Genomic DNA, 22,599 nt, shown 5'->3' with positions numbered 1-22,599 from the left:
GAGATCCCCGCACAGCACCGCAGCAGTGGGGCGAGGAGCGCGCACAACCCAGGGCAAACGCGACGGGGAGGCGCGGGGGCCACACCACTCGCTTTCCCAGGCCCGGGCACTGAGAGCCAGCAGGGGTGGCACCAAGCAGTAGTGAGGGTGGAATATGGCGCCGGAGCACCCTAGGCCCGGGCAAGGCAGTTCAGCGCATGCGCCTCCAGCCCCGCCACAGAGAGCCCCCGGTCGCGGCAACACTCACCGGATGGCAGCGAAAACCCACCATCGACCCTCTGGCTGCACGGAGCCCCAGGCAGCCCCACTGACAGCAGAAGCGAAGTGGTCGGGCCCCCGCAGGCCCATGAGGTGTAATCCCAGTGCCTCAGATGGGCGGCAGCTCTCAGTCCGTGAACGATCTCGGGAGGTGAAAAGAGCTCCAAGCGATGCCGCAGGTGAGGAGAGGATCTAACAGGGTGCACCAATTGCAACTATTGAGAAGGCCTTCGTCTGCAGGATTTTAACAGATCTTGGGCTTGGCCAACAGAGCCCACTTAGAATGTGGCCATCTTGCAGCTGGCCAAGCCACGCCCCCATTGGTGTCTTTCCTGATATTTATATATGTTTCCCTCATTTTCATTGCTTGATTTTGCTCGTGAGAAAGTGTCACTCATGGTTGTTGAATCTCACTCATAAATACACTGAAATTATGATAATGTCACACATACGCAATCTGAAACCTTGGCGGCTATGCTTGACCCAGGGCACAGGCAGCAGGCCCCAAATGCTCTACCCTTCTGCTCATCTATGCTCTACCCTGACATTTACGGCCAGAGCTGTCGGCATTGAAACTGAGTAACCAGGTTCAAGTCTCAACACCTGCTTCTAGGCAAATCACTTAACCTACCCATGTCAAAAGAAACGTGACCATGTTAAATGTAAATATTGCTGATATAAAGCACTCCAGTATCTTAGGGGTTGAGTTTGCGTTATATAAAAATTGCAGAAAATTGTACAAAGAGGTCAAAACAAAGCCTTAACATAATAAGGGGACAAAATTATACCCATTTAGTGACTGATTTTCACAAAGTGAAACCAGAAAGCCTGGATAAATCACGGCTTCCCTGCTTACATTTTGTGATCTTAGGCATAGCACTTTCGAATATATGAATTCAGAATACCAGCTGTACAAAAGCCTACTGTGGTTGATTTAATAGACCATAATGCTACTTGATAGTAATCTAGGACACAGACATGGTTCAAATAAAAACTATCCTGCCTCTTATTTTACTAATGGTACTGTCACCAGTTTAAGGGCGGAGAGAAATGGTTCTAAATCTATGTTGAAGGAACAGGGCGGCAGATTTACAATAACTGGCGCATCCCTGCATATCAACAGGGATGCACCAGTTATTGTGCGCCACGGCTCCGCCGCCATGGATGCACCGCATTTACAATGCGGCGCACCATGGGGAAAAAACGGCACAAATGCATGACGCATATGTGCCGTAAAGGCTGCGCATTGCTGGAGTTGAGTCGCAGCTCCAGCAATGCTCTGGGGGTCCCTATCTTTACAATGCTGCGTCAAGCCTTACGCCTGCTTCTAGCAGGCGCAGGGTTTTGACGCAGCATGGGCTCAAAAGTGACTGAGTGAAATCTTTTAGATTTCACTCAGCCACTTTTGGAAGGCGTTCTTGCGCTGGAACACCCCCCCCCCCCTGCGCAGGAACCCCTACTTCTGGCACAGGGCTTTACAACATGACGCATCTCCCAGGTGCGTCACATTGTAAATACCCCGCAGCATGGCACATCTTTTGCGCCATTGCTGCATCACAAAAGTGACGCAACGGCGACGTAAAAGAAGCACAAGGGGCTTGTAAATCTGCCCCTATCACTTTTAAGTAGTACCTCTCAGTGCAGCGCTGTCATGTGACCTATTAATGTCAAAGCATACAAATGTTAATTCAAATATTTTCAAAGTACAGCTCATGCACAGGCTCTTCTTTCCATATATTATCTTTAAGGCTTTGAGTATGTTTTTTATTAAAAAGCCAAAATGTTTTTTTCTCCATTTTCCTGTCATGCATTCTCTCTGTTCTTTTCCAATCTTGAAATTATTCCTTGTTCCCTGTTTAATGTTTGTATTATTTCCTGATTTTCCCATTACTGTGAAACTGTCATCTCCCTTTTAATTATGTTTAACTCATATTGATTTCATTCCATTTCCTTTTTGTTTCGTTTTGCATTCGAGCTATCCTGTTATTTTTCTCCTTTGTTTTACAAGTAGTTAATATCTCGAGGGTGTCCGTTCAAATAGTCAGACAGAGGTCATGGCAGAGTAAAGAAATGAAAGTGTTATGTTATATATTGACACCCTTTTCGAGTGCCCCAGTAAGCCTGAAAGCTGATAAATATGCATATTACTGACAGCTGCTCGGCTCGGTGCGCTGCTGCTTCTGCCTGCTAGAGCCGAGGCTGCCTTCTCCTGAGGCGGGCGGGGCTGCTTGGGGGCTCGTCCAAAGTGTCCAATAGTCAGGACCTATGGAGTTTGCCGAAGCAAGGGGATACACGATCCCGAGGGGATACCACATATTACACAACACCGGCGCCCGGTAACCGGCGGAGCTGCACCCTTCAAGCCTCGGAGGGCTCTAAACTGTCAGCCCTCCTGGTCCTAACCATATGTTGTGCACATGCACAGGATTTGCGCCCGTGCGGGAGTAACGTGTGCAAATCAGCAGGGCTGGTCAATATACACGTTGTGCGCGTGGAGGGGGTATGTTGTATATTATGTATTGAACTTGCAAACGGCGTTATGTATACTGGGCGTTCAGGACGGCTCTAAATTTAATTGGGCTTGCATGGATAGGGAGAATAGTTTGCATTCTCCATCGACTGATTCCTATTAAATGGGGAGAGGATGTAGCCTTATGGCTACATCTTCTCATGGCTAGAGCTTCTAACTTTGGATCTGGGAACCAGGTTCGAGACTCAGTGTCGGCTCAACATCCTGTGATTATGGCAAATCACTTCATCTCCCCGTGCCTACCAAAAACAAATGTGTCCTTGTTTAACTTAACTGGTGCTTGTGCAAAGCACACCAATACTTTCAGGTCGAGTTTGCGCTATATAAATCTTAAAGAAAAATAATAAATGCGCGTAGAAGTCGGTGCGCTAGGTGTTAAATGGGAGCTCTCTATGCTGAGTGTGCACAACTAGTGCCCCATATCTTGAAAACACCATATGCAGGGGGTCAGTGTACTGAATATGTGTCAGGGTCAGTATACTGAGGGTGTATGTGGGCTGTATACTGAGTGCACCAGGGGTCTACAGATTAAAAGTGTGTACCAGGATCTGCATGGTGACTTATCTGAGACCGGTATACTAAATATGTGCCATTGTCTGTATACCGAATGTCTAGAGAGACTGTATACTCAGCGTGCACTGGGAAACGTGACCATACTGTGAGATGATGGGCCCTTGTGCAGAGTCTGCCCGTTCTTCTTAGTACGAAGGCATCTTTGTGTCAGTACACCATATGTCTGCGTGCAAATAGTGAGTGAAGGAAATGTCCCAAAAATAGGTCATTCAGGTCACTCGGGACCTCCTCTATGCCTTCCCAATAATGAAGAGTCGATCAGACAGAGGAGAATACAAACCATATATTTAATAATATTACGGTTGCAACGGAGCACAATCTGACCTGTCTGCTGGAAGGACAGCAGAAGGACTGCCTTTCACAAGCATAAAGTTAACAAATATACATTTCAGTGTGAGCACAAGACACACCCACCCAGTAACTGTCCACGGTAGGCAGCAAGAAACAAAAGTGCACACAGAGATGAGCTAAGAGTCTGAGACCGGACACATTATCCTGCATTCAAGGCTAGACGACTGCCTTTGCAGCTGAGCCAGTGGGAGCAGCCTTCTATTTCATGGGAGAAATATGCAGAAATACAAAACAATGTATTCATTAGTTCAGTGAGGCCCAACCTTGAGAGGTACAGATAATTCAGCACAGCTACTACGTGCAGAGCCAGGGACTATTCACATTTGCAAACATGGCCTAGAATTGGCAGCTAAGTATAAAATGGCACTGCAAAGGCTTACTTAACCATAATTACATATGTAGCACGGATCAGAATTTTTATATAATTCTAACAGACCCCCATAGCCTTAGGTAAGTCATTTTATACTATGGAGTGGAACATCTCTATTCACATGAGCAATATTAATACTCAAAACTGTTCAAATGTTCGTAATTAAACAGGGAAACTATAAGAGACAAGTTGACCTAAATAAGTATCTACATCAGCACTCATCAACCCTCTTAGCATTTGGATTGCATGGATATCCTTTGCTTAGGAGTGTACTTACACAGCAGGCACAATGAGCTGGGAAACTGTGTTTAAAGGGGCATGTTATTTGCGGTAGCAAACCGTTTTGCTAAGGGCAGAAACCTACTTTCACGTTGTAGCTGATAGAAGGTATAATGCACAGACTAGGCAACAAGTATGAGGGAAAAAGAAGAAAAGAGAGGCAACATCTGTCAGACCATTCCCTCATCGACAAAACAAAAATATGAAAGTAAACATTATAAAGTGAGATCCAAGGCAGACTTGTTATCAAGCAAGCTATAAGTCAGCGGAGCTGCGAAGAGCTGATCTTCTTCAATAATTGAATGGCCAAAAGGATACATGGTAATTGGGAGAGACATGCAATACAATGGAATTGGTGACCAGGGAACAGGAGGATGGGCAAAACTGTTCTTGTAAGTGACTTTCAGAGGGCCATCACTGGAAGGCTCCTATTGTTCATCTGGCGTAGGCGTTGTTGAGCACGGCAGTGGAGCTACTCATCTAGCTCTTTCTGGAGGAATCCTCTTCACTCAGGATAGGGCACCCTCCCTCCTGGGAGGACACCCTCAACTAATCCTGTCCAGGGTCCAGGCCAGTGCACCAATCTCTTTTTCCCTACTCTATCGCTGGTACTTTAGTCAGGGTACCTGCACCCTATTTATCATCCATGAAGTCCTTCCCTACTAATCCAACTTTCCATTGGGGCACTGCTCCTCCGTCCTCCGTCAGGCATATATTGTACCTTTCATATATGAACTTGAGAAATCCAATTTGGCTCTTTAGCAGTGCACAAAGTGAATGTCTCCCTGGTAATGAGACTTTTTTTGTTTCAGTACCACATGCCCTGTGAACCAGAGGGCGATAACCTTCGTAGCCCACATAAACTGAATACTTTTTTTAATACAGAAACCAACAAGGAGTGCTAGTACTTATTTCATTTATGTTATTATACACTGCCCCTAGAACTTAGCACCCAAACAACATTTGAAAATGTTATATGAGGATAGCACCAATGCAACCGACAACAAAGCCAATACTTTAGCTTATTCAGACAATGAGGCACAAAGGATTTAGGGGTATATTATCAAGAAACAGTGTTAAAATTATCGCTGCTTTAGTGGCAGGAAACTGCCGCTTAAGCGACGATAATGGGCTTCATAATATGCCCTTGTGAATTCCCATAGAAGCCCGGGTTCTGGTGTGAACATAGGCTTCTTTTGGAATTCTCAAGGGCATATTATGAAGCCCATTATCGCCGCTTTAGAGGCAGTTTCCTGCTGCTATAGCGGTGATAATTTTAACGCCGTTCTTGATAATATGCCCCTTATTCTTTAATTACAGAAGACGAAACTGCAGGCAGCAGCACTGGCAACATACAAAGTAACAACAAGCAACTATTAATTCTAACGAAAAGGGAAATCCATGCCAGTACACTGATAAAGTGATGAAGCAAAGCTTTGCATATTTTGCGGCTTGCCGAAGTCAAGAACCTCGTTTATGTGTAATACGGTAACAAGTGTATGTTCTACTAACATTTATGTTTAGTTTATATAAGGATCGTGAAGCTTGCACATGTGTTTTACTAAAATAATTTACTCGAGTCATCTAAAATGGCCGCCGCTTGTATTTAGTTACTGCGCATGCGTCAGCCACATTCACGTGTCCCGACGCGTCTGCAGAAGTGGAGGGAAAGTTATGCGCATGCGTAATTCATAGCTGTGCTTATCATGTGGTACTGCTCGTGCCACTGCTCTTGTGACTGTGTCAATGTAGCTAACATGTAAATGCAATAGTTTTTATTTCTTGATGATGAGTCAAAAGTACAAATCCTGTGATGTGTTTTCATAATGACATTATTATGTATTAATTTGTTTTTCGCTTACTTTTTATGTACCGCGGGGAATGGGGTTTGTCTGTGCCGGGAACCATCTTGGAGGTCTCTTCTGCGCCTGCGCGACTTGCCGAGGCCTAAACAGACCTTGACTGATGGAACGCAGCCAGTTGGCAGTGATGAGCAAGATGCTCCTGAGAACGACCCGAAAACTCGGCTGAACCAATCATATGTGCTCACAGAGCAACAATGTTAAAGTTGCCATTGTATTTCTGCACCAGTTCTCATGAGAACCCCAATCTAGTTAGGCGGTACCCTATTATGCAAATGTAGGCTTGAAGCGCTATGTCGTGATTGGTGTGTTACCCAAATCCTACCTTAGGACCAATCGAAATTAAGGGATTCTGACACTTTGCAACATTGGGGGGTGGTACGCTGTCCCCAAACTGTATATCTACCCTGGGTTCCCCTGGGGAGCCGTCCGACTTGTCTGGTTTAGCTGACCTGTCACTGACCCAACGCACTCAATAGGTGACTGAAGATACAGAGCGCTGCGAAGCACTCTGTCCGAATTTGACCATAGACTGAGGTTCTACTGAACCTTAAAGTGCTGGTGAAGCATTTTACTGGGAGTTCGCTGACCCAATCGGGGTCTTGATCGATAACTGCAGAGCGGGTGGAGCGCAGGCGTTGCTTCCAAACTGCGGGTGCGGTCCTGTCCTGAGCGGTCCTGTCCTGAGGGTTTGCTGTCCTGTCCTGAGGGTCCTGTCCTGATTCCTATTCCGAGGGTATCCTGTCCTGTCCTGGGTGTCCATTCTGCACCTGCTGTCCTTTGAGGGGTATCCTTCTTTGAGGGTTTCCTGTCCTTAACTGACCCGTGGCCAGGGTTTGGTTTCCACACCATTCTAGGTAAATATTGCTCTGAAACTCTTAAAATCTTGCACCTTCTGAATTTCTAACTTTTGCTTTAATAAAGTTCATCATTGCATATGTTATATTTTCCATGCCTTTCCGCAACTATTGAACATATTTTTCATAAGTTTGTTCCTATGTCTTCTCATTTGATAGAGATTATATTTTGCATTGCAGTTTGTAATTTTCTGATTTGGTCTAGAACTTCATTGCCTAGATTGTTCAAAGGCCCATTCACCTTAAGTGAAGCGTGTTACTCTTTATAGGCCCTCCTATAGTTATCCATGCATAAACTGTCCATGCTTAAACATTTCTGAGATTTTATAGTATTTTTCCCATCTACATACCATATTACATTTGAATGATTACCCTGTCATTATTTCTTCATGCCTATATAATTTACGTTATCTTGGTTATTGATTGCTTTATTTTACTGTACCTCATGCAAGAAAATAATGAACTTTAGATAAACATTTTAAAACTTCCAGTTGTCCGTGGTCATTTCAATAGTATTTTGAATGTTATTGGTTGGGTTTGTATTTTGCTGCCTTTTCTTTTACAGCTAGCTCCCTGATTCATTGTGGTCATTAGGTACCCGCATCGGTGGATGGTAAGTCGGGTGCATTGAAAATTATTAGTAGGGAGAACACACACAAATTGGTAGAGCTCGTGAAGTCACCTGATCGATGTATATGGTGATTTGAAAGTATATGGGCCCTGAAGCCGGAAAACGGCGAAAACTATTGGTCGGGTGGCCTCGCGCGCTCTATCAGTTTTTCTGGTAGCTAGAGGATGGTTAGGGACTAGTTGAGAGTAAGGCAGGGATTAGTTGGACTAGTTGAGTCGGAAGCTGCTAGTATATTGATGCTGCTAGAAGAGCGGCTGTTCTAAGAGACCTGATCATTCTCTTGTGAATACGCTGCTGAAACTCATGAATTTTTGCATTGTTATTATTCTTGTTCTTATATTGCTATATGTACTAATCCATGCATTTGTAAACCGTATCGTTTCATGTTGTCCGAACTCCCCGGGGAATTGAAAGGGCAAGTGGTGAATAGAATCCATTGTCCTGAGGTCACAGGCTCGAGGAAAGTTAGGTGCAGGTTAGGATAACCGGGAAGCACTAACTAGGGTTTTTCTGAATACATGTGTGAATAAATGACAGTAACGGGGTTCATTGGCAAAATTCCCATAGTTGCGTAACCTAGTAAGGGTCACATCGGAAGAGTAGCAGGTTCCTCGGAGCTAACGTGAAAGCAGAGGGGTCCGCTGAGAAACCTTAAACTCGGAATATATCCCGGAAAGAAGTGGATGAGTTTAGGGGAATAACAGGTTCACCGATGCTAGAGTGAAGGGTAGGCGGAAGAGATCTGCCCGCAGCGAGTGAAAAGTAAATGGAAGTAGTTTACTTGCAGTAAAACAATTCTTTCTCTGTCTAGACACTTGAGCACTGTGGCGAATGTGTATTTGTTGTAAAATAACCAAGCACTGAGCACTTTAAAAGAAAGAAAGTTTCCGTTACCTTGTGAAGGGAGGGAGTCAGTCGCGAAGCGCCTCTGACGTCACTCTGTGCCGCGCTGGGATTGGTAGAAGCAGCGGGCGGGTAGCGGAGCTGGAATTGTAAAGGAGGGGTGAGCGCCGGAGCGTGGGAACTGTCTCACGAAGGGGCCGCGCACCCATTGGCGGAGCTTATTTAGTGTCGCGCACCCATTGGTTGCACGAATTTCTGAAGCGCGTTCTGATTGGAGGTAGTTTGTAAACAAAGTTTAGCGCAGAAGTCGGATGTGGCACTCGCAGACTACAGGAACTCGACCTGATCCAAGGCACCTAGGGTTTGAAAGGGATCAGTGGAAGACTAATAGATACGATATTATGTACGGAACCAAAGAGAAAAATGTCCCTTGTAAGTAAAGTGAAAAATTATTTTAAAACGGACAAACCGATTAAATCTAGGGAAGGTGTTCTTGTCCCACCACCTAATACTCCTGCCTCATTTATGATGTTTGACCGAGGGTACAATACCTGTGTGTGGTTGGAGAATTGGGTGAAGTACACAAAAGATGACGGAGTATTGGCCTTTCCGTTAGATGGTACTTTCAATGGAAGGATCTTATTTAATTTAAGAACCCGAATGAATGAACTGCATCCCAGGCCAAGACTAACGCAGTATGAGGCATTAGAGGAATGGGAGATTGAGGCTTTTGAAAGAGAAAGACCCCGAATGGACAAGGGTTTGACCAAGTGGTACCCCAGGCAGAAACAGGAGTCCAGGGATAAAAGGATGAAACAGTGGAGGCAGAGCATGATTGTTGAGGGTCTGTTTCCCATGATGCCGGCATGTCATAACGTTGGAGCAGGTGAGAAAAGCACCGAAAAGTGTAAACATTGGGGGGGTCCGGGGGAATCAGATGATGAATTGCTAGATGACATTTGTACCAGAAGTCCGCCACCTTATAATGAGGGAACCCGACCTTCCAGTGTAGGAGATGCTCCCCGACGCCACTTCCTCAAGGAAGAAGACAGATTCTCAGGACTGGGAGGGGGTGGTCAAGTATTGCCCTATCCTGAGAAACCCGAACCGGCGGAAACAAGGGATATATATCCCAAAGTGCCCGCAAGCCAGGAAGAAAAATATTCAAGTACGAAAGTTTTTTTCCCCAGACCCTTGTATGAAAGCGAAGAGAAACCATCAAATTCAGGACTGCCTTTTGTTCAACCTCCATATGGGGAAGAATGCAGGTCCTTTAACACTGGAACTTTATTTCCGAAACCAAATTATGGTGGGGGACCAAGTGAAACGCATCCTACTGCCCCGAGTTTTACTCCTCCCTTGACCCCACAGATATTACAGGACACGACTTTAAGAAGGATACTAGTGGAAAAAGAGCAAGAGGTTCTAGCTAGACAAAGGACAGAAATAATTCAGAAAATCTCCCAGTTAAATACCAGTCCTGAGGCATTGACTATTCCAGTAACTATTGGACCGGTGGTCCCGTTATACGGAAATGGTCAGGGAAATCCGATTACTCCAGTTATGACCCCAGTCATGGCAACCCCGAGACAGGAACCGATAATCATAGATGATCATTCCAGTGAGTGCGAGTCTGAAGTTGCGTTCTTGGACTTGCCAAACAAACCGACCGGAAAGGGAATGCAGCAGAGGTATAACCCTTTTAATGCGAAAGAGATTAAATTAGAATCAGCAACAGGTACTAGGAATGTCTCTCTGGTAACTCCAGATGAAATTGAGAGTTGGAGTCGTGAATTAGAGAAACAGACTCCGCAAACGAAACCTTTAGACCTCTACAAACTGAGGGTAGAAATAGAAGAATTAATGGCAGGAAATGTGGGGTTGGATCGATTGAACACTTACTCTGAAGAAGAATTGTCGTTCATATGTAAAAGCTTTACAAGGAACACCAGAGTGCTCCACGAAAAACTGAGCGAAACAGCAGTTAGTATGGGGGTAGATATCTCAAAATCCAAGCCCTTACAGAAACCGTACAGAGCAGACTTCTCAGACAAAGATATAGAGCACCTGAATGTGGCGGGGAAAAAGCTGCAGATTAAAGAATTAATGGGGGTACTGCAGAAATGGGGAGATGTGGAAAGATGGAGAAGCAGGTGGGCGAAAAAGAGGGAAGAGGTTCGCTCCCGACAAGTGACTCCTGAATTTACTTTAAGGGAGGTAGAAAAACCTGAGCAGTTATGCCCCATGCGCGAAGTTCCAGGAGGGAAATATGTGCATGTCCCCTGGTCTAGGCAGGATATTGTGTCCTTCACGAACGATTTTCCAAAATTACGAGAGAAGCCAGTTGACTGGTACAGGCAGGTGGAGAGGTTCGTGAAGGTACAGAAATGTCTGTGGAAAGACCTGGATGGGTTTTTCGACATTGTGGTTCCAGTAGATTTATGGACCCAGTGTAAAATAGCCATAGACTGGCCCAGTGAGGAGTACCCAAGTAAAAAAAGGAAACAGGGGAGCCATCAAAGGATGTCATGCGAAAATATGAGCAGGTAATTCAGCATTTGAAAGAAAAGGTGCCCGCAAAGGAGACGGATTGGACAAAAATAGATAGAACAACACAGGAAAGGGACGAGACAGTGCACTCCTTCTATGAGAGGTTATTGCAGGTATTTAAAACATACAGTGGTATTGATAACATCGATTTGAAGGACATGACGCACTTTATTTACAGGTTTGTAAATGGTTTAAGACCTGAAATTTGCCAGTGGATAAAAGATAATAAAATCTGCTGGCATACAAAGAAAATGGATGAGGTCCTGCGGTACGCTAAGTACTGCGAGGACGAGATGGCAGAAAAGAAAAAGGCCCTTAAGGAAAAGGTGATGTGGGCTCAGGTGAAGCTCGCAGAACAGCAGGAAAAACAATTGAGTAACATGGTTAAAAATGCTGAGAACAAAAGTCCTGGGGGAGGGGGTGGAGGAAAGCCCCGGCCAAAATTTAGCAGGGAAGAGGCTATGAAGAAATTTCCCTGCCATCAGTGCGGCGAAATTGGACACTGGCGTAACGAGTGTCCTCAATTAATGAATGATAATGCAAATACTCCTGATTTAAATCCACAGACGCAGAAAGAAAGGCCAAGAAAGACTCAACCCCAGGTAAAAACAGTTCAGGTGCCTCGAGCACCCAAGCAGGTATACAGGGGAAAGCAAGCAGAGGGTGAGGAGATAGAAGTTTGGGAAAGCGGTGAGAACAGAAATACAGCAACTTCGCAGTATCTGCTAAATGATACCTTCCTTTGTAATGATCAGGACTGACGGGGCCTGAGAGGGGAGGACGAGGAGTGCGTACTTGGCGCTTCCTTGCCGGTAGACCAGTCTGGACCATACATTGAAGGAAAGGTAGACGGAAATGATGTCACCTTTCTATTGGACACTGGCGCTACCCGTTCTACTGTAAGAACAGTGGACGTTCCAAACCTACCCCTCTCGGGAGAAAATATCCAAGTAGTGGGTGTATCTAATCAATTGATTAGTACTCCTGTTACCGAACCAATGGAGATTTCAATTGGAAATTTTAAACAGATGCATAGATTTGTCGTCTGTGACACCAGTCCAGTGAATTTACTGGGTCGTGATTTGCTGTGCAAAATGAACTGTACCATCTTTTGCACACCAAAGGGTGTTGAAATACAGACCCCAGATGAAGATGGCATTTATAAACTATTGTTACTTAGACCTGACTCAGAAATTAAAAGATTGACCCTGCAGGACTTGCCCCAAGAACTCCAGGAAGCAGTAAAGCCAGAGGTGTGGGATTTCACTGGGAAGGATGTGGGGTTGATGAAAGATGGGGATCCCATACAGATAGCCATCAAGGACAATGCAGTATATCCTAACACTAGGCCCTACCGAATGAATGCTGAAGTGAAAGCAGGTGTCACTCTGGAAATACAAAAATTATTAGAAGGAGACATCATACAGGAAGTGATGAGCAGCCCATGCAACTCACCGATTATGGGCATCAAAAAGCCTAGTGGCAAGTATAGGGTAGTGCAAGACTTGAGAAAGGTTAACAAAATTGTAGTTCCTTGCTGCCCTATTGTCCCGAACCCTGCAGTGATATTGTACCAGATTCCTTGGGATGCTGAATGGTTCACTGTGATTGATTTATGTCATGCATTCTTTTCGATACCCCTGCACCCCGACAGCAAATTTCTTTTCTCTTTTGCCTTCGAGGGTCACGTGTATTGTTGGAACCGGGTCCCTCAAGGGTATACAGAGAGCCCCTCTATCTTTAATCAGATCTTGAAAAAATGTCTAGAGACTTTTATCTTACCTGGGAACTCTGTGTTAGTGCAGTACATAGACGACCTTCTACTGGCGTCTAAAAGTCATAGGGACTGTGTAGTTGACACCATTGCCCTCCTAAATCATCTGTGTGAGAAAGGGCATAAAGTGGCCCCTGACAAACTACAGTTCTGTGCGAAATCAGTGAAATATCTAGGACACCAGATAGAAAAGGGTGTCAGAAAAGTCACATCAGAAAGAGTGAGAATAATTCAAAAGATGCAGTTGCCCCGTACTCAAAAAGATGTCAGAATGTTCCTGGGTGTACTAGGCTACTGTAGGCAGTGGATTCTGGGATTTGCAGCCTTAGCCAGGCCTTTGATAAAAATGACCACGAGAGGAATGCCAGATATTGTAGAATGGGACGATGAAAGCCTAATGACTTTCACAAGACTGAAAAACTGTCTGTGTACAGCCCCTGCGCTGGGAATGCCTGATTATTCCAAAGAATTTGCCTTATTCTGTGACACTCGCGATAATTGCGCATTGTCAGTCCTGACTCAAGAACATGGCACGACCAGAAGGCCTGTGGCCTATTTCTCTGCCACTTTGGACCCAGTAGCTGCTGGGTTACCAGGCTGTCTGAAAGCAGTAGCTGCTACTTGTGCAAGTTTGGAACAGAGCGAGTCCATTGTCATGGGACATCCTGTGACTGTGTATGTTTCGCATGGAGTAGTAATTCTATTGACCAGAACTAAAACGCAGTATCTCACCCCTAGTCGGCTGACTAAATACGAGAGGATTCTTGTGGGTGCAGCAAATGTAAGCATTGTCAGGTGCGGTATTCTGAACCCTGCCACTTTGCTCCCCGACCCCTTGGAAATGGAAGGTGGGGATGATGATGAACATGACTGCATTGACCTGACAGAGTTCAGTACTAAACCACGCCCAGACATAAAAGAAACGCCATTGCCTGAACATGATAAAGAACTATTTGTGGATGGTTCCTGTCTAAGACATGAACTAGGAGGCCTGAGTGCTGCTTATGCAGTAGTCTCTTTTACAAAAATTGAAGAAGCAGGTTACCTATATAGCATCAAGTCTGCACAAGTAGCCGAATTGATTGCTATGATAAAAGCTTGCAAAATTGGGAAGGACTTACGCATAACAGTGTATACTGACAGTCAGTACTGTTATGGAGTTGTGCATGACTTTGGCCAATTATGGCTACAGAGGGAATTCATGACTTCCTCAGGTACTCCCATTCGGAATGCAAAGGTTGTTCATGACCTTTTAGAGGCCATCCAGTTGCCCAAAGAACTGGCAGTGGTAAAATGTGCTGCTCATAAAAAGAGCATGGACAAAGTATCACTGGGAAACGATTATGCTGATCGAGTGGCCCAATGGTGCGCCAAAGATCGGTATATTGTAAATCCAAAACGAGGGGGACCAGGAACCAGCTGCCAGCTTCAGGTGTTTGAGGAAGTGCCTACTTGGGATGAAGTGAGAGAGTGGCAGGAATCGGCTCCTTGGCAAGAAAGAGAGAAATGGAAGGAGGATGGGTGTAGACCGAGACGTGTGGATGGTGTGATTTTGGGCCCAACTGGTATGCCTGTGTTACCCCGACACTTGCTTGGCACAATGGCAAGATTAATACACGAAGGATCACACATTGGTAGGGATGCCATGATTCTGGTATTTCAACAGACTTGGTACAGTAAAAAGTTCAGGAAGGTAGCAGAGTCCCTCTGCCAGAGGTGCCTGTCATGTCAACAGATGAACCCAGGCAAGAGGACAATGGTTGAACTGAGCAAAATTGGGAGATCAGGGGGTCCCTTTATAAAAATACAGACTGATTTCATCACCATGCCCCGTTGTGAAGGAAAGCGATATGTCCTTGTCATTGTGTGCGTATTTTCGAAATGGGTAGAAGCTTACCCTACTCCCAAAAGTGACGCACTGACAGTAGCGAAGTGTTTACTAAAAGAACTGATACCTAGATTCGGAATACCATACATTATTGAATCAGATAAAGGTGGACATTTCCAGAATGAAATACTGGCTGAACTCTGTTGGAATAAGGCAGAAACTGCATTGTGCATACCACCCAGAGGCTTCTGGAATAGTGGAACAAGTAAATGGAACTATCAAAAACAGGCTAGCAAAGCTGACAAATGCTACTGGCATGACCTGGGTGAAGGCCCTGCCCCTGGTCCTGATGGGACTGAGAAGTGTTCCTGACCGCAAGACAGGCCTAAGTCCCCATGAAATCATTATGGGAAGAGTAATGAGACAAGCATGGGTGCCAGGAAGCAAACTGTTGAGTATTACTGATGATTTGGTGCTTGAATACTGCAGAAGATTGGGTGACCAAGTGCGTTCTATCTCTCGCCAGATTGGAGACGACGGCATCCTCAATCCAACGACTCCTCTCCACAGCCTGGTTCCAGGAGACTGGGTCAAAATAAAGAAGCACACTCGATCAAGCTGTCTGGCACCAAGGTGGGGAAAGAAACGCCAAGTAATCCTGGTAACAACCACTGCAGTGAAGGTCGCAGGTGTTCCCCAGTGGATCCACGCTGGACACACCCAGAAGGTATTACCAGACAAAGAATTTGCAGAAGAAGGGCAACCAGTAGAGGACCCTGCAGGAGCCAGTCCAGAAGCAGCTGACAACGAGCAGCCCAGCACCAGTCAGGCTACAGGAACAGCAGACGTTGGCCCAGGAATAGTTGACTACGAACTGCCAAGAATCCAGCCTGCTGAAGAGGTCCAGGAAACTGAGCCAGGAGTAGCTGAAGACGAGCTGCCAAGCATATGGCCAGAAGAATGGATACCGATGATTGATCTGACCGAAGATCCCATCAGAACAAGAGAACGACTGTGTGAAGGTAGAGAGTGGATTAGCCAGGAAAAGCAAGGCACAGGCGAAGAACCTCAGCCGCTTGAGATTCACATCAAAACTGAGGAAGGAGAAGGTCAGACAGGGACAGAACAGGTGTTCGATACACCACCGCTAACACCTGATGCAGATAAGGGAGAGACTAGAAATAGAGTGATAGTTCGAGCAGAAGAAAATCAAGAGATCGAAGTGCTTGAACAGGATCAGAGAGGGTTAGAAGAACGGGTTCAGGAAACAGAAACAGAAACAGAGACAATCGAAAGCCAAAAACAAAATATTCCTGAACAAGGCCAGATTAGCAACCAGGCAGAAGAATTTGATGCTAGCCCTGGAACTAGCCAGATAGGGGAAGTAGAAGAAGAAAGTGGAGAAGAATTGCCACAAGCTAAAGAGAACAAGAGGATAAGAGAAGAAGGTGAAGTCCAAGTACCAACTAAGAGACTAAAGAAAAGAAACAACCTTGAGCCTAGGTTCATAAAGAGACTAAGGCTAAGGATAAAGACGGTGGAAGAGAAACGTGCAGAAGCAAGGAGAAGTGCACGGATAGCAGAGCAAGAAGAAAACTCTAGCAAAAGAAGGAGTGAACGATTAAAAAGACAAAACAAGAAATACAAGTCTCCTGAATGGACACTGGTTTTGGAAGAACTTGAAGATCTTGATATAATTGACGTGAGCGACGGAGAGCCCGTCCCTGAGTACTCAGCTGAAAAAGAAGACGAACCACCGTGAATTTGCACAAAGTAAGCTAGTTGTGTAAAGCCAAAAAGAGGGGTCGAGAAACTCCTTCTGAGCCAAAATGTCTGATTCAACAGTGAATGGTAGACCTAGTTGCAGCCGTTTTAAGACGTGTTGCAAGGTGTGTATATGTAGTGTAGTAGTACTGATAGTTATCTGGATAGGACTAACAATTTTCATTCCCTTTGCTGTAAGTAAAGATACTAACATTGTCCCTACTGAAGTTGTAAATACTGACAGTGAGGAGCTAACAACACAGAGTGTAGCAAGACATGAAAGAGCCCTGAGACAAACAAAACAAAACTTAGAAGCATCAGATGAGGGAGGACTACATTATCATGGAGTTAAGAACAAGACACACTTAAATGTTTTCGCAAACTTGTTAATACACTATGTAGAGACTATGGAAATTGAAGATTGCTATGTCTGCATGAAGCTACCTACTTCTGTGGCTGAAGGCGTGACATACCATCACCTGCCATTGACATATGGAATCTCCTGTAGCATTTTAGCTAGTTTATTTTACAAAAGGGGACCGTTACAGTACTATTACTCTAACAATGACGTGATCTTTTCTGAACTTCCTATACGTGGGAACTTGAATCCTGTACATACCAAAAGTGACACCATAAGATATATGGGAGACTACTTTCTGACTATAGGTAACATTGACATAGCAGACGCACACAGAGATAACTTGACTTGTTCTTTGCGTGAGCAGGAAAAGATGTTCCTGAACATGGCAGAGAAAAGAAGAATTAAAATTCAAAAGAAGGCTAATGACGAAAGTCAGAAAAAGCCAAAGTGGGCAGAGAACATGGAAGGCACCTCATCTGGTGGAGCGGGTCCTGCTCTGTTGCTGGATTTTGAAAAGAAAGGCAAGCTATGTCTTCACCGCGAGAAGACTAGCTATTATAATAATGTTTTCATTGGTTCCAGTGAATGCGAACATAATTACAAGGTAATTGGAGGTTGGGGTTTCAAAAATGGGTCAGAGCCTGTGTTTCCTGGAATTTATTATATTTGTGGAGACAAGGCTTATTTCAAATTGCCGGATCACTGGTATGGAAGCTGCTACTTTGGTATTGTCTTCCCGAAAATATACCATGTGAATGGGAAAGCTGGAAGCAATGAAGATACTAATGGCTTAGTGCGTAGTAAAAGAGAAAGTATAGGTGAAATTATGGGTAGTATTTTCAGTGCACTGATACCTGGAGTGGGAGTGGTTCTGAACACTCACAGAATTTGCAAATTGTCTACTATAGTAGATGTGCTGTCTACTGAAACAGCTCATGGATTTCTGCTGGTCAATACTGAAATGGTTGCGATCAGATCAATGGTTTTGCAGAATCGACTTGCTCTTGACACCTTATTAGCGAAAGAGGGCGGAGTCTGCCGGATGTTGAAGGCGCAACATTGTTGCACTTATATTCCGGATAAAAGTGTACAGATCAAAAGATATGTGAAAAACATTACTAATTTGGCAAAAGAACTCAAACCACTCGAGGTTGATAGTGCCTGGAAGAGACTGGTAGATGGTCTCTCAAATGTAGGTCATTGGCTTGCTAGCATAGGTAAAAGCTTATTGTTCAAAATTCTGATGCCAATTGGTATTATAGGTCTTATTATACTTTCCATTTTCTTGTGCTGTAAATACCGCAAGCGCACCAAAAAGCACGAGGTAAATGCAAGAGGAGTGAAACGAAGTGTGGATGAGATTGAATTAGAGGAAGTGAATGATCAGATATACAAAAAGGTGAAGACTTCTCACCCTACTAAAACTGAGAGAGAAAAGTTAGAACGGTTGCTGGAAGAGATAGAACTTTATAAAGTGTGAAAGAAAGTTGGCATCTGGTTCCATTATAATTTGTGATGATAGTAAATATCATCAAAGAGGGGATTGATGAAGCAAAGCTTTGCATATTTTGCGGCTTGCCGAAGTCAAGAACCTCGTTTATGTGTAATACGGTAACAAGTGTATGTTCTACTAACATTTATGTTTAGTTTATATAAGGATCGTGACGCTTGCACATGTGTTTTACTAAAATAATTTACTCGAGTCATCTAAAATGGCCGCCGCTTGTATTTAGTTACTGCGCATGCGTCAGCCACATTCACGTGTCCCGACGCGTCTGCAGAAGTGGAGGGAAAGTTATGCGCATGCGTAATTCATAGCTGTGCTTATCATGTGGTACTGCTCGTGCCACTGCTCTTGTGACTGTGTCAATGTAGCTAACATGTAAATGCAATAGTTTTTATTTCTTGATGATGAGTCAAAAGTACAAATCCTGTGATGTGTTTTCATAATGACATTATTATGTATTAATTTGTTTTTCGCTTACTTTTTATGTACCGCGGGGAATGGGGGTTGTCTGTGCCGGGAACCATCTTGGAGGTCTCTTCTGCGCCTGCGCGACTTGCCGAGGCCTAAACAGACCTTGACTGATGGAACGCAGCCAGTTGGCAGTGATGAGCAAGATGCTCCTGAGAACGACCCGAAAACTCGGCTGAACCAATCATATGTGCTCACAGAGCAACAATGTTAAAGTTGCCATTGTATTTCTGCACCAGTTCTCATGAGAACCCCAATCTAGTTAGGCGGTACCCTATTATGCAAATGTAGGCTTGAAGCGCTATGTCGTGATTGGTGTGTTACCCAAATCCTACCTTAGGACCAATCGAAATTAAGGGATTCTGACACTTTGCAACATTGGGGGGTGGTACGCTGTCCCCAAACTGTATATCTACCCTGGGTTCCCCTGGGGAGCCGTCCGACTTGTCTGGTTTAGCTGACCTGTCACTGACCCAACGCACTCAATAGGTGACTGAAGATACAGAGCGCTGCGAAGCACTCTGTCCGAATTTGACCATAGACTGAGGTTCTACTGAACCTTAAAGTGCTGGTGAAGCATTTTACTGGGAGTTCGCTGACCCAATCGGGGTCTTGATCGATAACTGCAGAGCGGGTGGAGCGCAGGCGTTGCTTCCAAACTGCGGGTGCGGTCCTGTCCTGAGCGGTCCTGTCCTGAGGGTTTGCTGTCCTGTCCTGAGGGTCCTGTCCTGATTCCTATTCCGAGGGTATCCTGTCCTGTCCTGGGTGTCCATTCTGCACCTGCTGTCCTTTGAGGGGTATCCTTCCTTGAGGGTTTCCTGTCCTTAACTGACCCGTGGCCAGGGTTTGGTTTCCACACCATTCTAGGTAAATATTGCTCTGAAACTCTTAAAATCTTGCACCTTCTGAATTTCTAACTTTTGCTTTAATAAAGTTCATCATTGCATATGTTATATTTTCCATGCCTTTCCGCAACTATTGAAAGTCAATTACATATTTTTCATAAGTTTGTTCCTATGTCTTCTCATTTGATAGAGATTATATTTTGCATTGCAGTTTGTAATTTTCTGATTTGGTCTAGAACTTCATTGCCTAGATTGTTCAAAGGCCCATTCACCTTAAGTGAAGCGTGTTACTCTTTATAGGCCCTCCTATAGTTATCCATGCATAAACTGTCCATGCTTAAACATTTCTGAGATTTTATAGTATTTTTCCCATCTACATACCATATTACATTTGAATGATTACCCTGTCATTATTTCTTCATGCCTATATAATTTACGTTATCTTGGTTATTGATTGCTTTATTTTACTGTACCTCATGCAAGAAAATAATGAACTTTAGATAAACATTTTAAAACTTCCAGTTGTCCGTGGTCATTTCAATAGTATTTTGAATGTTATTGGTTGGGTTTGTATTTTGCTGCCTTTTCTTTTACAGCTAGCTCCCTGATTCATTGTGGTCATTAGGTACCCGCATCGGTGGATGGTAAGTCGGGTGCATTGAAAATTATTAGTAGGGAGAACACACACAAATTGGTAGAGCTTGTGAAGTCACCTGATCGATGTATATGGTGATTTGAAAGTATATGGGCCCTGAAGCCGGAAAACGGCGAAAACTATTGGTCGGGTGGCCTCGCGCGCTCTATCAAAAGTACCACCGTACACAACGAATACCTTGTGGTTTACGTATTGCTTTGAAAGCATCATTGTGCAAAAACAACCCAAGATTAATTGAAAGATGGTATGCAATTTTAAATAAATGGTCACTAGATCTCATCATACTTATAGTAGAGGAGTTGGAGTCGCTCATTGAGGATCTTAACAATAAAATCACTCAACTTAAACAAGAAATTTAACTAAAATGTCTGCAGAAGAATGGTCTGACATCCTAAAGGATATACAAAATCAATTGGAAAAACATACAGAGGAAATTAACGCATGAAAACTCAGAAAATATAAAAGAGACATTATAGACTACAAATTGGGAGAGGTCTATACATGGGCGGAAGAGTATGCCAAACGATGACAAAATAGACCTTCATATAAAACAATGAACACAGAAAACTAATCTTCAGACACCAATACTAGTGTGGATAGACAGAGAAGAATTCCACAAACAACCACACAAATTCCATCGACTTCCACGGACACATGGGGCATTTTTTAGGACAAGGCCCTTTGCAAAGGGACACACCAGAAGGGGCACACGTGGACGAGGGGCCCAGAGACAGCCAGCCTATAGAAAAGAGAATCTCCAGGAGTCAGAAACCATGAACAATGAACATCATGCCACAAACGAGGAGGACCTAGTGATTAACATTTCCTCATATCCGTTGTCTTGCACAGAATAGGATGTTCTGAATAAGGGCACATCGTTTGTCCCTACATATCAAACCAATTCTCTTGAAACAGAAGTAAGCTTTTTTAAGTTCATGCTAGTACTATGTCTGAAACATTTTTTTAAAGAATATTGCTCCCAATCAACTGACGACAGACAATACCCTTTAAGGCTTGAGACCAAAAAGTTCATTTACGGCTCCTATGAGTCACAACATTTTGGATTCCTTTGAAACACTGGTGCGACATCATCTTCCGGAAGTCAATAAACACAAGAGATATCGCTATTTGTCAATGAGAGAGAGGAACATCTTAACTAACATAACTAACAACCCTGATATTAAATGTACTGTAGCAGACAAAGGCGGAGCACTTGTGATAATGGACACGCAGTATTATCGTGAAAGTGTCAAATCACATTTCTATGATTACAATACCTAGATGAGATTATCTTCTAATCCCACAAGAAAATTTACAAGAACTTTAACTAAACTTTTTAGATACAGCCTTGCAAAATGGTACCATCAAGGAAAAAGATAAAAGATACCTCCTCCAAAGTAATCCTAGATCACCTAAATTCTATATGACACCTAAAATTCACAAAGACTTGAGAAATCCACCTTTTAGGCCTATCGTTTCCACCAGAGTATCTTTAGATGAACCGATTGGGAAGTACCTAGAAAAACATCTGCAAATAATAGTTCAAGAAATGACGACATATATCAAAGATTCCACAGACTTTCCGACTAAACTCAAAACAGTACAATGGGAAACATCACAAGACATTTCACGTTGCACCATCGATGTTAAGATTCTCTACACGTCAATCCCACATGACATGGGTTCAGAAGCACTGAAATTTTTAATTGCACAAACAGATTGAAATAATGATTTGAAAGTTTTTTTGATAGAGCTCATGAGTTTTACATTATATCATAGTTACTTCACCTGGGAGGATGAATATTTTTTGCAATGCACGGGAACATCTAGGGGCAATTGAGAAGCTCACAGCTATGCAAGTCTTTTCATATACAAGTATGAGAGAGAACATATATTAACCAACCACATATGGAATAAGAACTTATTGTTTTTTGTCCCCTACATCGACGACATCTTTCTATTGTGGAAGGGTATTGGATTAGAACTAACAGAATCTATTGAAAAACTGAGCTCTGTCAATCAACGCATACAGTTCACACATGAACTTAGCAGGAAATCAGTTAACTACTTGGATATCAATGTTTCTATTGAGGCAAACAAAATAATTACCAAAATCTTAGGAAAAGTACTGATAGGAATAATGTATTACATTTCACCAGTTTTCACCAACAACCTTTGAAGTGTCCTCTACCATACTCTTAACTATTGCAAGTTAAAAGGATTGTATCCCAACCTGACAAGCTAGAAGAAAATATTGCTACCATGGTCAAAAGATTTGAGGATAGGCAATATC

The sequence above is a fragment of the Lissotriton helveticus genome, chromosome 3_2, assembly GCF_964261635.1.
Source record: "Lissotriton helveticus chromosome 3_2, aLisHel1.1, whole genome shotgun sequence".
Taxonomy (NCBI): domain Eukaryota; kingdom Metazoa; phylum Chordata; class Amphibia; order Caudata; family Salamandridae; genus Lissotriton; species Lissotriton helveticus.
This window is presented reverse-complemented; position numbering follows the sequence as displayed.